This window comes from Homarus americanus, unplaced genomic scaffold (genome assembly GCF_018991925.1).
Source record: "Homarus americanus isolate GMGI-L3 unplaced genomic scaffold, GMGI_Hamer_2.0 scaffold53377, whole genome shotgun sequence".
Lineage (NCBI taxonomy): Eukaryota > Metazoa > Arthropoda > Malacostraca > Decapoda > Nephropidae > Homarus > Homarus americanus.
The window spans coordinates 464208-479654 of NW_024719124.1; the positions used below are offsets into that span (position 1 = coordinate 464208).

Here is a 15447-nt window from a genome sequence, read left to right on the forward strand (position 1 = left end):
AGCTACTAAGACCACCCCCATGCACTCCTCTCAGTCCCAGACCTCCATAAAATATCACAGTGTGAAAATGTGGAAAAACTTAACCCCACCCATCCGAGTACAGACTACGCTCCCTTCCTTTAAATCGTCTCTTAAAAAATATATAAAGTCTATGTATTAATATTTCTTGTAACACCTACTATATTTACAGTACCTGCTTTTACTGTACCGTCAAAACAATTTTGTCAGAAATTATCATGTAAATGGATAAGTAATTACCATTGCAATAAACATAATTGCCAACTTAACATAAACCTGACAGCTCTGTCCTCTTGTTCAACCTTATTACTGTACAACCCATGTTGTACTGCTCCCCCATTAGACTGATGTTTTTCAATTCCACTGTAATATATGTAAATATAAAAAAAAAATTACATAAATAAACTAAAAACCAAATAAATAAATAAATAAATAAATAAAATTAATAAATATTGAAGTGATAACCGTGGTAACATTATGAGATGTTCTTATTGCCACCAAGCTATTGTACTATTCCAGATGATACTAAATGTTACATAATACTTCCTCGAGATAAATGTATAGTATATATCAGGTGCCTAAAAGAGAGCTCAGGTTCTCAACTGGCTCAGCCATGTTAATATTGTTATTATTATTCACTCGGTATCTGTGTTTTTCTGACTAAATAAACTGTTTCAATTCGTGCACTATACTCGCATAAACACCAAAGTATACAATAAACTTCACTCTGCAGTATAGCTGATCATTTACCAAATATTTTGTACAATTGATAAAGTAAACAATGATACTTATTCTTAAACTCCGACACTTTCTAAATAACACGTCAAATTATCAAACGCGACCGACTTGCCCGGATATCCGCACGCCCCGTAAACGGCCGTCCCCTTAACCCCCGCTTCGCGTGACCTTTTCGTCCGACAATTACGGTAGGAGCGACTCCCGCGGTGCTTTTGAGTTTGGCACACACTACAAAACTATGAAACGGGATATCGAAAGCCGTATGAACAATTTGCCGCCTATAGTACTTTACGGTTTATCGCCGCTCCGATCGATATTTCCACTTTTGCAAAACATTTTAACCCGCACAAATGACGTGAATGCCAAAGTTCCCAATCGAATATAATTGAAAATGCTACAATCTATTTCCAACATGTCTACAATTCTAATCTTGCCAGCAAAATGTTGCAAACGCCTAGTGATCGCAGACATCGTCTTGGATAAATTCACTGTCAATATGTATCAACTTCCAAATCATCCTCCATCTTCACTTCGTCAGTATGGAAAAACAATAGTGCTAAAATTATATTTACAATTACTCTACACTAAAACTAACACAAACAAAACATGGATAAATTTTAGACCTAAACAAATTAACATCATCATTACAACATTCTAACTCTAGACAGATGACATGTGCATCACAAACCAGTCACAATACAATAATGATAGAGATCTTCTACAACCTCTCCAACATATGTTAACAACTATCTATCTTCGTCCTGTGTGGAGGAGGCCTCTGTCCCGTGGAGGAGTATCTTCGCCCAAGCAAGTGGAGGAGTATCTTCGCTCCAGTGTTGAGTCGCATTCTTCGCCTCTGCCTTGAGTAGTATTCGTCTCCGCCTTGAGTAGTATCTTTCGTCTCCGCCTTTGGAGAAGTATCTTCGCCCAGTGTTGAGTAGTATCTTCGCCCTGCCTAAAAAGTATCTTCGCCCAGTGTTGAGAAGTATATTCATCCCGCCATGAGGAGCATTCGCCCCGTGTTGACGAGTATCTTCGTCCAAAGGAAGTCAAAGGCCATAAACACCAGCTGTAGAATGTCTCCATTGATGTCTCTGGACCCATAACTGAAACAACAAACAAATTACTGTAAAAATATATACAAATTATAGAAAATCCTTGGAAACCAACTCAGCTATCTATCTTCATTCCTTTCTATACCTGCACACACACCTTTCACCACACAGGAACACATCCATAAACCTTGCCATCCAAAAACACACAAGCATAACCACTACAATCAACAAACTATCACACAATAAAATGTCACACAAATTACTTCTGCTGCACACAGGTACCGATGTGACAGCATACAGTATCTGGCGAATACCCAATCGACTGTATCGCCTATAAAATGACCTTATAGCAAATCAAACTAAACTAGAAGAAAAAATGATCCTCCACCTGTGTGTATGATGTGGCTAACCGATGCAGAACTTCCTTGCCACCTAAAAAAATACTAAACAATTCTGCAAACACTTACAGACTTTTATTAATAATAAACCACACCAAAATAATGTAAACAAAACCCACAATGACATTAAACTCTACAATGATGAAGACAAAGAAGCAACTAAACAAAAAGAATGGAAGATGCCTTCAGATTGGAGGACGAGGAAAAGATGATTTGACAGGAGGGTCACTACACTTCGTGATGCCGAAATAGCAGAACGAACGCACGACAACTTCATCACGCTACTTTTAACTCCAGACAACCAATAACCTGAACGAGCCACTGTGTCCAATGTGCCAGATAAAACACGCCTGCATTTACCAACAATATAAAAACTTGATAGGTACACTCCACTTCACTTACCAAACAACTGCATCAAAACCAAAATATTCAACCAAGTGCTCGGCAAGATATTCCGGACGTTCGGGCCGATAAATGCAAAAAATACGACCTACACACTAAACATTATGTCATACATTACAAAACAGCTTCACGAAGGGTACAGCTACTCGAGACGGGCCTTGGCTATTATCGCCAATGACATCAAGGAAAACAAACCCTCCTCCCAATAAAAATGTAAACCTGGGTCCTATGGGATGCTACAACAACCACTAAATAGCTCCATGTATAAAATCCTAATTAAATTTTCCATCCCCATTATAGACTGGTCACCTTTCCACAACCATTTTTTATACAAATTGATCATATTTAAACTGAATATGACTGTTACCAAGGTGTATATATAACATTTAACTATAGAATAAACAAATTAAAAACAAATACCAGCCAAAACCCCATTTTAGCCTCACTTTTAACTGATTATTTGTATGCAGAATGTATGTACAGGCTTACAATTAGTCTTAAAATATCAGTACTGTACATAAGGATAAATGATTCATTTATTATTCGCTGCCAATAACCTCGGCACACATACTAAATATTTCATTTACCAACATTTTTCGTCTTATTTCCAAACTAATATAAAACATGAACCCAGTGATTAGTTTAAAGCAAGCTCTGTATTTTCTGACATAAAAACAATAAGCGTACCGATGACGTGCAAGAGCCGGGAGACCGAGGGGCATTATGTCGAGAATGCGCCGAGTGTGACAACAGAGCTGCTTCGTGTGAACAACGGGAAACTGATAAACCTTTGGGAAATATAATAAACACTAAATATGCTGGATTAACTGTATCAAACTGCAACTATTATTGCCACTTTACTGACAACAGGTAAAATACTGAAAAGAGACTGCAGGCCTCTCAAAATAACCACTCTACACATAAATCTCATACATCATATCAAAGATGAGCTTTAGTGTTTCTTCGAGTCAAATGAAGCCGTTTGTTCTCCCCGGATAATTGTCGCCGCCAAATACTCGCCTCGGTGATAACTTTGAAAATAACTAGCCAAATTATTAAAATTATAAACAATGATAACTAAATTGGAGTTCATTTGGCAGTTGTTGTTCATCTTATAGCAACTGAAGCCAAATAAATATCACTTACCATGTTTAATGATATTCACAAGATCCTATAAAAAACCCACCTAACACACCAATCTCCCAATAGCTTTGCAACAAATTAAGATGCGCTGCCAATGTGCGCCTCCCGGCCGCCGTCGACTACCCGTTACGGGGTTACCGAACTCATTTTTTGCTGCGTCATAAAACGAGAGTGTATTATTTCGTGACTGCGCTATGTGTAAAGTGCCATTTGTAACTACAATACAGTAATCAATGGGACAGCTGCTGGCACCGTACACCTATGCCCCCGTTCCACGTCGGTGCTACCCGCAACAAAAGCCCCTCTGCCGTAACTAAATACCGTCGACTCGTCTCATTCCGTCGTGCCCGAATCGACAGACGGGGACGACGGCACGGCGTAGCGTGCGATGCAGTCGACGGCCGTTCTGACCGTGGAGATTCCTAATGGTCCAAATCAAAGAACCGCACGTTACAATGTGCAGAGAGCAAACATCACTGACAACTGCCCTTTCTTATCCCCAAAACAGCTCGCCTACATTTCCACAATGACCGCCGACAAATATGTACAATTATGGCAAACGACTGCAAGATGCCCCGGAGCTCGGTTCTCGCTCGCAGAGATGTGTTATGTCCGAAAGACCTCGTCGACGACAAACTGGCGGGAATGGCCGTGCAACGCCGACCGTTGCATCCGGAGTCTGTAGGGCAGTAGCTAGTTTACACCAATGACCCACGCAACACAATATGATCATAAACAGCCCCACAACAGGGAGAATCTTCACTCCTTTATAACACAAAATTGACCTATAGTCAAGATACTCTAACACCTACTTGCAATGCAGTAGAAAAAATATGAGATAAATATATAGACTTTATCCTCCATTACAAACTACTACATTCTTTAACTCCCATTTTTAATACTACTTTTCATATTGTATCCAACCCTTGTACAGTATACCAGATATATCACACTTTCACTTTTATATCTCCATGTTAAGTCAAGTACTCTCAATATAACACTTGTAATATCAATCCCTCTTCAGTCTCCACATTTTCACCTCCATTTCAACGAGCAACACCACCAAAATCTTATTATGAGTAGCCTTTTAATTTCTCCCTCGTTATCTTTACGTTCTACGCATTTACTCGTCAATTCCTGTCTTATTCCCTCTTTGTAACCAATCGACACTTCCTTTAATATTTCATCAATATCGACATTAATGGCTACGGTAAACGACACGAGTCCGCCACCCGCTCGGAAACGATTTACAGCTTAATAATCTCCAATCTCCCTTTAAAACTTTCAACTTCCTCTACAAACTTCATACAAAGACACTAAGGCACACCCCATAGACATTCCTAATCTTCAAAGAACCATTACGTATATACCGTACACCGACAAAAACTCACAAACATATTACAATACAGAGTTATCAAAGATTCTTAAACATACCTCCCATAGTTCAAGTGATGTCCTTAACCGGGGTCTATCGTGTCACTGGTCCACACAAAAATGATGTTTCTAACTTGTATATGGTGACTCTGACCCATAACTGGAAGGAACAAATTGTTGTTAAAAATTATACAAAGTCAGTTAGGCATGTAGATGATCCCTTGGGAACTAACTAAAATATCTGTGTACTTTCTATGTACAGTATACATTTGCCACACACACACTTTCCATTGGAAAATCATTAATACTTAAAACAATATATATAACAATAATTATTTATTTTGATTTATTTGGCACTTTCTATATGTACAAGTGTAAAACAAAATTAACAAAAACTACATACAGGTTCAAGCTCCCTCCCACATCTGAGCAGAATATTTGAAATTACTCTACCGTTATCTATATAATAGTATTTCCTGTGTATTTTTAACGGGTTACCGATACGAAGCATGCCCTCGACGTGGGAGAGGGGTCGAGTGGCCCTTATGAACAGACGTCAAATACCTAATAATAATCTATTGAGGAACATCATTATGTCAAGCTCCAACACACCCTAAAACAGGACAACTAGTGATCAATTCCAACAAGAGATTTCCTCAAATGGTCTTTCAGACTATACCCTCAAAGACAACTGCAAGTAGCCTTAAACCAAATCCCACATCCGAATCTACGTGCTAACTACTGACCACTATATAATACTAATGCAAACACTGTGGACTGTATGACAAGTCTACCCTACAATGAGTCCCCAAATCTGCTGTACCAAGCATTCAGTTGCCTAAAACAGTTAGCAGGAACACATCCACCCACGCCAAAGACGTGACTGGAACTAAGTAGTTTTGTTACTCCAAAATGTACAGCAGAGGAACCACATACTAAGTCAGTGGGCACGGAATCTTAGCTCTCGGCCTAAGTGTCCCTTTAATCGTGGTCTGTAGTTGAACCGGGATATGCCATTTCTTAATCTCTGCAACGTAAACCCCGTCGCGCGTCGGTCCGGAAAACCTCAGGGAAATCGACTCGTAGCCGGGAGCCTCTCGGGCGGCTTTGTGACGGTCTACCCATTAATCGATGTCACCTTCCCCAATACTTCCTACCGATGCCCACTTGGTCCCAAACCATCCAAAAAAGGACCTAACTTTAGTAATTGGAAAGGTATATGCCCAAGAGTAGTATATTCTGTATGTCAGCACATTTATTCTCGTGCCAAATACATTCGCCGTGCGCATTTCAATAAGCTTTGCATTGAGCGACTATGGTGTAATTAGCAAATTATTTGTTCGTGTACTTGAGATATATGAAACTTATAAACCCTTATAACAGCCTTGACAGTCATACTTTATAATTATAGTCAGATATTTTTATAGGAAACTCCAATAAACTTATCTAATATTTATACCATTAACATCAACACTAATAACTGGTCACTTTAACTAAGTGTGTGTAGTGTAATTGTAATCACAGAAAATGTTACAATATTAGTAAGGTGACCATCATATACTATAAAAGCTCGTAAATAAACTAATAAAACACAAGTGGAAGGAACAAGAGGTGGTAGGTGGTGGGAGGGAGGGAGAGGTGGTAGGTGGTGGGAGGGAGGGAGAGGTAGTAGGTGGTGGGAGGGAGGGAGAAGTGGTATGTGGAGAGAGGGGGAGGTGGTAGGTGGACGGAGGGAGGAAGAGGTAGTAGGTGCTAGTTAGGTGGAGTGATGGAGAGGTAATTGGGGGTAGGAGGGAGAGCAAGGTGTCTACTAGCCACAAAATTCCCTGATTTTTCCAGGTACATTAATTATGTATGTATAACAACAAAATTATAACTTTTCACTAATATGTATATACTATTGGGACATTTCTTATTTAACCAGCTAGTATCAGGATGATTATTAGGCCTAGTGATGAACGTCGACAAAGACCTTGACCCGTCCCTCAAAATTTTTCTCCTCAGACTTACGCAATTCATGCGGGTCGACCCGTACGTTCCAAAAAAAGCCGGAAATCCGACAAAATCACACTCGTGATAAATATGTGGAATAATCCAATTAAATAAAATACATTATTTATAAGAACAATAATTGCAGAATTAGTAGATATATCCTGTAATATCTGGTTATTTGATCACTAACATGAAATATGATACTGTTGGTACACAAACAATTCAGTCATTGGAGTCGACTATTTACTGGAATTTGGCCTTAAAACTTGAATTATTTACCTATTATATACATCATTAATTTATAGAAAGATTGCTGTCAAAATATTTTTTTGAAGTTGAACTCGATTCGTATAAAATTATACGTTTATTTGTCAATTTCCCCGGCTTTTCCGGACCGGTCGACACCCTGGAGAGGCAGTAGGTGAACATTACTAATAGTAAAATTATTTCAAGTACAGTACTTGATATGTGTCGAGTGTTACCTACCCTTAGAAACAGACAAGGAGGCCCAACTCTGCTGAAGTGACAACTGCCTAGGCCTCGGTTTCGTGACTAGCGAGTGTCGTCCGGGGTGTTGGGGAGTCTCCCTCGCCCGCGATCGTCTGTAAACGCAATCGTCCGTTACCGTACTGTACTTAAAATACTTAAGAAATATCCACTAGAGTAATACAAAGATACTGTACAAGGTCTGGATTACTTTTCATATGAACCACCACAACTACCATGTCCTTTACAAAGCAATACAAGACAAAAATAATACTTATAAATACAGCAGAGTATAGTCATCAAAGTATCTGTTAATCTTTATGATAGTGTACTGAGACCTTCCATCTTCTCAAGTGCTCGAGAACATAATCATCACCACCATTGTTTTGTGAGTCAACCATCAGGCAAGTTTTATGATTCTTACTTAATGAAGTACTGTACGGTACAAATACACGTATAATGTGACCTCCAGTTAAATTAAATATTGACTGAGCTTTAATGATCCATAAAATAGCATCCATAAAAAAAAAGTATCTAGGTGTAGGTTACTCTCAACAATTATCTTAATCAGAAAGCAGTATTTAGTGAGTACCGACCCGTCTCTGTAGAGAACGCACGGAACGTGTCGTGCCGGAAGCCACCGCGGGCGGTGATAGAGTCTACGGTTGTTCCACGGCAGTTGCTCCTCGTGTCGACCTTCCGACTTTAGTCATCTCCCGGGTCGCGCTCCTGCTGCCGTTGTCCGAGGCAGCTTGTTCTGTGGGTTCAGTTTGTAATGTGAATGCTGCCTTCATCTAATAATTATACTGCACTGCATCTTTACAACCATTGTATAGGGTATTAACAATCAATCATATGCCCTTATGCAATATCATGTTGATCAAATTTTATTTGTATGGTGTACTGGTAAGCAGAGTGTTGAGTAGCCAAAGGTGTGTCTAGATGCACGTGTGTCCTGGGCCAGTAGTGAGAGGATACCACACATGGTGGAACTACTGTACAATCATTAATAGTCTATTGAAACAAAATGGAATATACTGCACATGAGACTTTAAGTAAACAAGTACTTCTTATGTATCTATACACAACGATGAACTGTACAAATACGGAATAATGGCCGAATCTTACGTGGTACGAGATCCACGGATGGAGACGAGAGTGTGGTCGGTGACGGGCCACCTTCGGCATACCTGCGAGACTCTACGTTGACAAACAAATATGATAAAAATCAGCACGACTATTTATTAAATGTAGAAAGAGTAAACCAACATTAACAACCTAACAGCATTATTGGATATTATAATTCACCTTTCTTCATTGTCAACAGTGTATTAACATAAAATTGTTATCAGTCCAATGTAGGTAACAGTTGCTACTGCATATACCTACATTCTTTTCCAGCTTTTATAAGTGTAAATACCATCAAGAAAGTGTAAATACAAACACATTACATTCTGAAAATTATAAAACAAGTGATGCGTACCTGAGTGATTGGTGTTCCAGGGGTTGATTATTTGTGATGGTAATGAGTCTAATGACAGAAGGGTGAGGCAGCTGGGGGAAGTTGTTCGCGAACTTCATCGCCATACACTCGTCCTCGCCAGAGAATATCGACGGTGACTGCAAAAACGGATTCGGATAAAACGAGAAGCAAAATATATCGCATGGGATGTGACAAAGAATTGCATAGAATAACAATAAATAACACCATCTTTTCATACACATTACTGTACTGAATAACATCTGAAGCCAAGCATATCAGTAACATAAAGGAGAAACACACCAAACTGACTCGGTTTACTGATACAGAAAAAACAATTCTTTATATAAAAATGTTTTGTACAATACCAAGTTGGAGAGGTACTGTGCAGAAAATACTCGCCTAATGTATAGCCGAAGAGCAAGGTGGGCGAGACTCCACCAGTAACTGAGACCGAGTCTGCCCGAAGTTTTGAATTTGCATTTCAAAGGCCTGTTAGAGGAGAGCAACAAGGTCAGCAACAGTGCCATGGAGGGGAATGGAAAATGTAAACTTATTTTTTCTTCTCGATCACAGTAATTATTACCTATACTTTACACAAAACACAGAAAATCGGTCCTATTGTATGTACCCATGTGTGTACTGTATTAGCCAGAATAATTGGTGCAGAGCACTTCTGGGGACGAGATATTTCTGGGTGGGGGATTAGTGGTCTCATATTACTGACTTTCTGATACAATGTCAGGTTACCCATTGTTGGGTAGAGGATAACTGGGTCTCGACCTGAATATGTCTTCAATAAAGACGAAAGCTAAGGTAATTTTGATGAATGACACTTCTAGCAAGAAAGTGCATAAACATTTATTCAGAACATCTGCTCTGATTGTGTTAGAGAAATTAATTTTGTATCATTGCATTATGGAGATGCATTCCTGATGACTGTTTTTTACCTTAAAAATATACTGAGTACAGGTATACTATTTTATATGAAAGATAAAGGTATTAAGAAGCACATAATTTTTCTTTTTATACATCATTTTCACCACTTATCGGCTTACTAGCCGTTTGGGCGCTCTATCCGGTGTTAGTACGGGAGGAAACCGAGGACCGGGAAAGCCGTGATGTTTGGTAGTGAGGGTCACACTGGATAACACCCTTCTCGTGGGTCCGGCCCAAAGCTCGAGCCTTTGACGTGTCGGTGAGCGTTACGCGCATTACCGCTACTGCCGTATCTTTATTAATTAATGTATAACAAATAAACATACTGTAACATGAATGACAAAATGAGTGAGGCAGGCGTCTGTGACAAGCACTGGGTGAGAGCAACACTTTGCAGGGGGGATGGTGTCTGTGCGGTCACTTTTACCTCCAATGGTCGTTTCCCCCTTTCCCTTCCTCCTCACCTCACAGCATGTTCTAAACTTTTAATTAGGTTACAGTTGAATTTCATAACAAAATTATTCCGAATAAATTCTCTTTCAAACATTTCCAATAAGATATCCTTCAACAAAATATTTCTACATGAGCATTTATATAAAAAACTTGAGAAATGTTGACACCAGAGTCAATAAAATCAGTTCTAATTAAGTTACACTTTTTTTACCCAAATAATCCAGAATAGTTTCTCAAAAAGTTTGGTTAAATAAATATATTAAAAAAAACAAAAACTCTATATGAATGGAGTTGTGTGTTACCCTTCAGAGGAAAATTTCTCAGAGTTTAAACAGAGCATCTCACACGAGCTGTATCTATTTACACAAACACCACTGTACACCTACAATATTGTTAATGCTGTAAACCAAATAATGTACAGTATACTATTACTAAACTGTATATACTGTACTCACCAGCAGATACTGTTGTCTTGAACCTAAATAGGCAGACACTGTTCACTCAACTCAATGTAATACATAACTGTAATGACATCTTACACTTTAGATGGAGGTTGGGTGGGTGATTAGTGGGTCATGTTACTGACCTGAGCTCATGCAATATCAGGTCACCCATTGTTGGGGTGGGGGATTAGTAGGTCTCATGACCTGAAGATGTCTTGAATAAAGGCAAAAGCTAAGGTGCTCCAGTGTTTCCTTCTTACTGAATGTGCAGTACAGTGTGTATACGTAACTGTAATAACTTTTTACATTTTTTACACCGCTTGAACACAGTATTCTTTGCTGATTTTGTTCTGATACAGCACTGCATAACACAAATTGTATGTAAAAACACCAGCTAGTGAGGGAACAACCTTCTAGAATGGCAGCAGAATGTGAACCAAGGGATCCAAGTAGCTGGGCCAACCACACTCCTGGCACGTGGGGATGGCTCGGAACGAGATGCAATTTCTCGGAATGCCCCGATAATTTATTCCCGGGACCGGGACGGAGTGATTTGAGGAGTTTCCGCAATTTTTCTCTATATTTTCCAGAAAATGCACCCGAATTTCAAACTCGGAAAATCGTTCACAAGCCCGGAATCGAGATAAATTTTCTGAAATAATTCCTTGTATAGAGATAACTGCCATTCAGCAATAACTTCCATGTACTGTGACTCTTTTGCTAACTTTTGACTGGCTATAAACAGATCATAAAAATACATTTAATCAATAACATAATTCAAAACCTAACCTAACCTGACCTACTTTAGGTACAATTTCCCTTTAAGAAGATGAACAAACTCTTAAATGAACCAGAGCAAATTCTGTCATACAAGAAGTAGTTCCCATCTAGTTAGGGCACCAAAATTGAAAAGTTATTCCTAACAAAATTGGTTTTTGCCTTTTTAAATGAACCAGAGCAAATTCTGTCATACAAGAAGTAGTTCCCATCTAGTTAGGGCACCAAAATTGAAAAGTTATTCCTAACAAAATTGGTTTTTGCCTTTTAAAGCTTAATCAGCAATTATCCTCAACTAGTATAAAACACACAATTACCCTATTTTATGGCATATAAGAGGCACCTTTTTTTCTGAAAAATAGTTAGATATTCATCCTACAACCTATATGTGAAGTTGCAGTCTCCAGTAGGCAAAATTCTACCTGGGCCAACTTCAGAATTAATAATACGTTACTGCTCACAAGATTTTTTTTTATTTCTTCAATTAATTGTAGCAAATTAATTACTGTAAACATAAAAGCTACATTAAACTATGTACTACTGACGACGCATGCCAACCCGAGATCAGTGATGTCCGGGTGTAAGTGGCCAGACGCCTCCTCGACTTCCCAGATACTTAATAAACCCGTGACACTAAAATGACGACCATAAAGGGTGTGAGCCGGGACAGTTGGGTATATATAGCCTCTACTGTGGGCTGGTACATCCTTACCAGGATTAAACTTTGACCGCCATCAACCCTAGAACGTGGACTCGTTGTCGGGTAGAGGAGCTCCTATATTAAGCTTTATAATCAAGTAAAATGTCGCTCCCCCAAAAATATCAGTAGCCAAAGGGTCGATGTGATTCGCTTCTGAGCAATGCTACACAAACTGTTTTTGAAATGTTGGTGAAGCACATCTACGGACCTTGAACACGAATGAGATAGATGTTTTTCCATGACGTGAATCTCCGGGACATGCTCTCGATCGAGTATTACGAATTAAGAGTACGTGGTTAAATGGACACCGACGCGCCGTGCCAGTCGTATCGGTTGTGATCTATATCAATGGAGCGAGGAATTATCAGGAAGGTTATAAGATGAGAGGTGCTATGGCCTCACGACGAGGGTATAAGTAACGTGAGATAGCTCGCCGATTCGAGCTTGTTTAAATCTTACCACAGTATCACGGGTTAGGCTCCAGGAAACAACTGTATTATTAACTCCTTTCAAATCTTATTTTTGGTGTTAAAAACCAATACCATTTGGTTATTAGTTAGTAATATTTGGTAGATCCCATTTAGACCAATATATGGCGGCGAAAATTGTCTATTGCTGCAACTGTTCAATTTAATATTGAGTAATTATTTGTTTAGTCACTCTTCATAAATCAGACGACGTCAACAAATACCTAGTAAGTATATTGTTAACCGGTATGACTGAAACCTGTTACTCCCACATAGTGGTGAAATGTCCACTTTGAGGTCTTGTCTCAGTTATGATATTCGAAACTCTTCCATCTATGTATATTTCGGTGTTATTGTAATCGACAGTCAGTGTAGCCTGTTTACATATGCCTTGGGTTTCTAACTTTCAGCACGATAAATATACTGTACAGTATTAGTATAGCTTAATGGATTTCTTTGTTATAATGAAGTATCTAGTACATACAAGGACGACCTTCCCCAATCTCTAGTTGTTGCTGATATGGTGAGCAGTAAAACAATCCTTATGCTGATGCACTGAAGTCTATAAAAAAGTATTTCATCTACTATTTCAAATTTTACTAATAGAAAATCTATCAATGCTTTTGGGGACTGAACATAATTTGGGAAGGTTTTTTATTGTAGAAAAGTATTTTTGCTTTATAATGTGAGTCTATAGGAAAAATTCTGTCTGATTTCTTACAATAAATTTTTGCTAATACCTCTAAAACTGGGAATGTCTGTAGAACCTTCCTAATATCTTCACAAAGTACCAGAACAAGTTAAATAAAATACCATACAGTACTTTTTAGGTCCAATTCTAACTTCAGGTCCAGTTCACTTTGGTTGTCCACTTAACTTCAGGTACAAAGTTAACTTTGGTGTCCAGCCAACTTCTATCGAAGTTCACATCAGGGTCCAAAGGTTCAGGTCCATTTTTGCGGGTGACGAGAAAGTAATTGAAAATATTATTTGACGATAAAGTACTGTACCAATTGTTACTGTGTAAAATTCAAACTTGGTACTATGCAGTCTTCTTCACAACTATGCAAATAAAAGTCAATTAACTGGAAGTGAAACATAACATACAAGTAGATAAAAGAGAAAAGTAGCACAGTAATTGATAAACAATGAAATGCTTGGAAAACGAAGCTAAATATTATTAATATATCAGGCATTGCATTTTAGAAAAACACAAAAATAAAAGTCACATTCAAAATTTTTGCAGGGATGGAAAAACGGAATCTGGGGCTAAGAGTTTGAGATGTCACGCACTCACCGACACAATGGGACATGACTTAGGACACACAAACATTTACATAAATGTGGACACACATTTATGTACTACACTCAGCTTGTACACCTAATGACAACAACATGATGTCATGCAGCAGAAAGTGAGTCTTTACCTCCTCACACATCAGTGTGTTTCGGCCAAGGATCGCTAACGTCATATACGAAATTAGACTTGCCCAGGCAAAGTTAAGTCTAAACTAGTTACACAGATATGTGTTGGCTGGTCTCTTACACTTGGAAACACACAGTAAACCATTGTATTATATTATAGAAGTTATTACATCAGTATTCACAGAATAACCACTGATATTGACCGGATCTAAAATCAAACCAGCAGTAAATACTTTTGGCCACAGAAAATTTCAATTAATTAATACTGTAGGTAATGACTAAGCGAGGTCCACAACCATCCTGACTCACAATCCCCCATTAAAATTCCAGATATTACCTCAAGAGGTCCTCGGGCCAAATAGCTTATGGTTATTTGGCCTGGAATCAAGCTTTCAAATTATCAGATATGCGGAGAAATTAATTAACGAATAGGTTTTCGGTATTATTATCATTTTATTAATACAGCGAATTTAGGTTAGGGTTAAGAAGTTGACATTATTCGACCTTCGGAAAATAAGTGCTTCATCAAACGATAATTTTAATTTTATATTTTGCCTTTGTATTTTTTCTAATAAATAGATATGACCTTTCATTTCCATTTATACTACCAACAGCTATGAATATTCCAAAGTGTTGCACGGAACATATAAGAAAAAAAAATAAATAAAATTGAAAACCTAACCTAACCTTTGTGGTGACGACAAAAAACTGATCTGGTTAAACCCGGTTTCATACGCAAGATCCAATAAGTAAGTTTGCATTTCGTGGATGGGACCAACACAGGTCAAAGCTTCTCAATAATATTATGAGTTTTATTTTAACATTCACAGGTATCTCTGTTACATAACCCAGCGTAGCGTTATGTAATGAATGTACTTCATTTATTACTTTTTTTCTAGCTATGATCATAAATCACTTGTAGTGGGTAGGTGCATGAAGAATGAGGAAATTGGGGAGTACGGGAAAAATTATCACACGACACTAAAATGACGTATCGCCGTGGTTGTATGCAATAATTACTTTTTTGCCGTAATACTCTCCGAAAAATCTGCCTATTCGCCGTTTGTTTATAACCGAGCCGTGAGTCGGAGCGCATTCACAATTCACAAATACATAAATTATACCATGACAAAATTATTTCATTGGAACCACATATC

General features: G+C 38.4%; 1 long non-coding RNA gene across 1 annotated transcript; it reads right to left on the bottom strand.

Moving 5' to 3' along the window:
- Positions 1–5189: 5189 nt before the first annotated feature.
- LOC121859944 lies at positions 5190–9844 on the bottom strand. Its single transcript, XR_006087785.1, has 5 exons — positions 9090–9844; positions 8735–8806; positions 8203–8363; positions 7607–7722; positions 5190–5288 (listed from the first exon to the last, which is right to left on the bottom strand). It is a non-coding gene; the product is annotated as an uncharacterized LOC121859944 (long non-coding RNA).
- Between the last annotated feature and the right edge of the window lie 5603 nt (positions 9845–15447).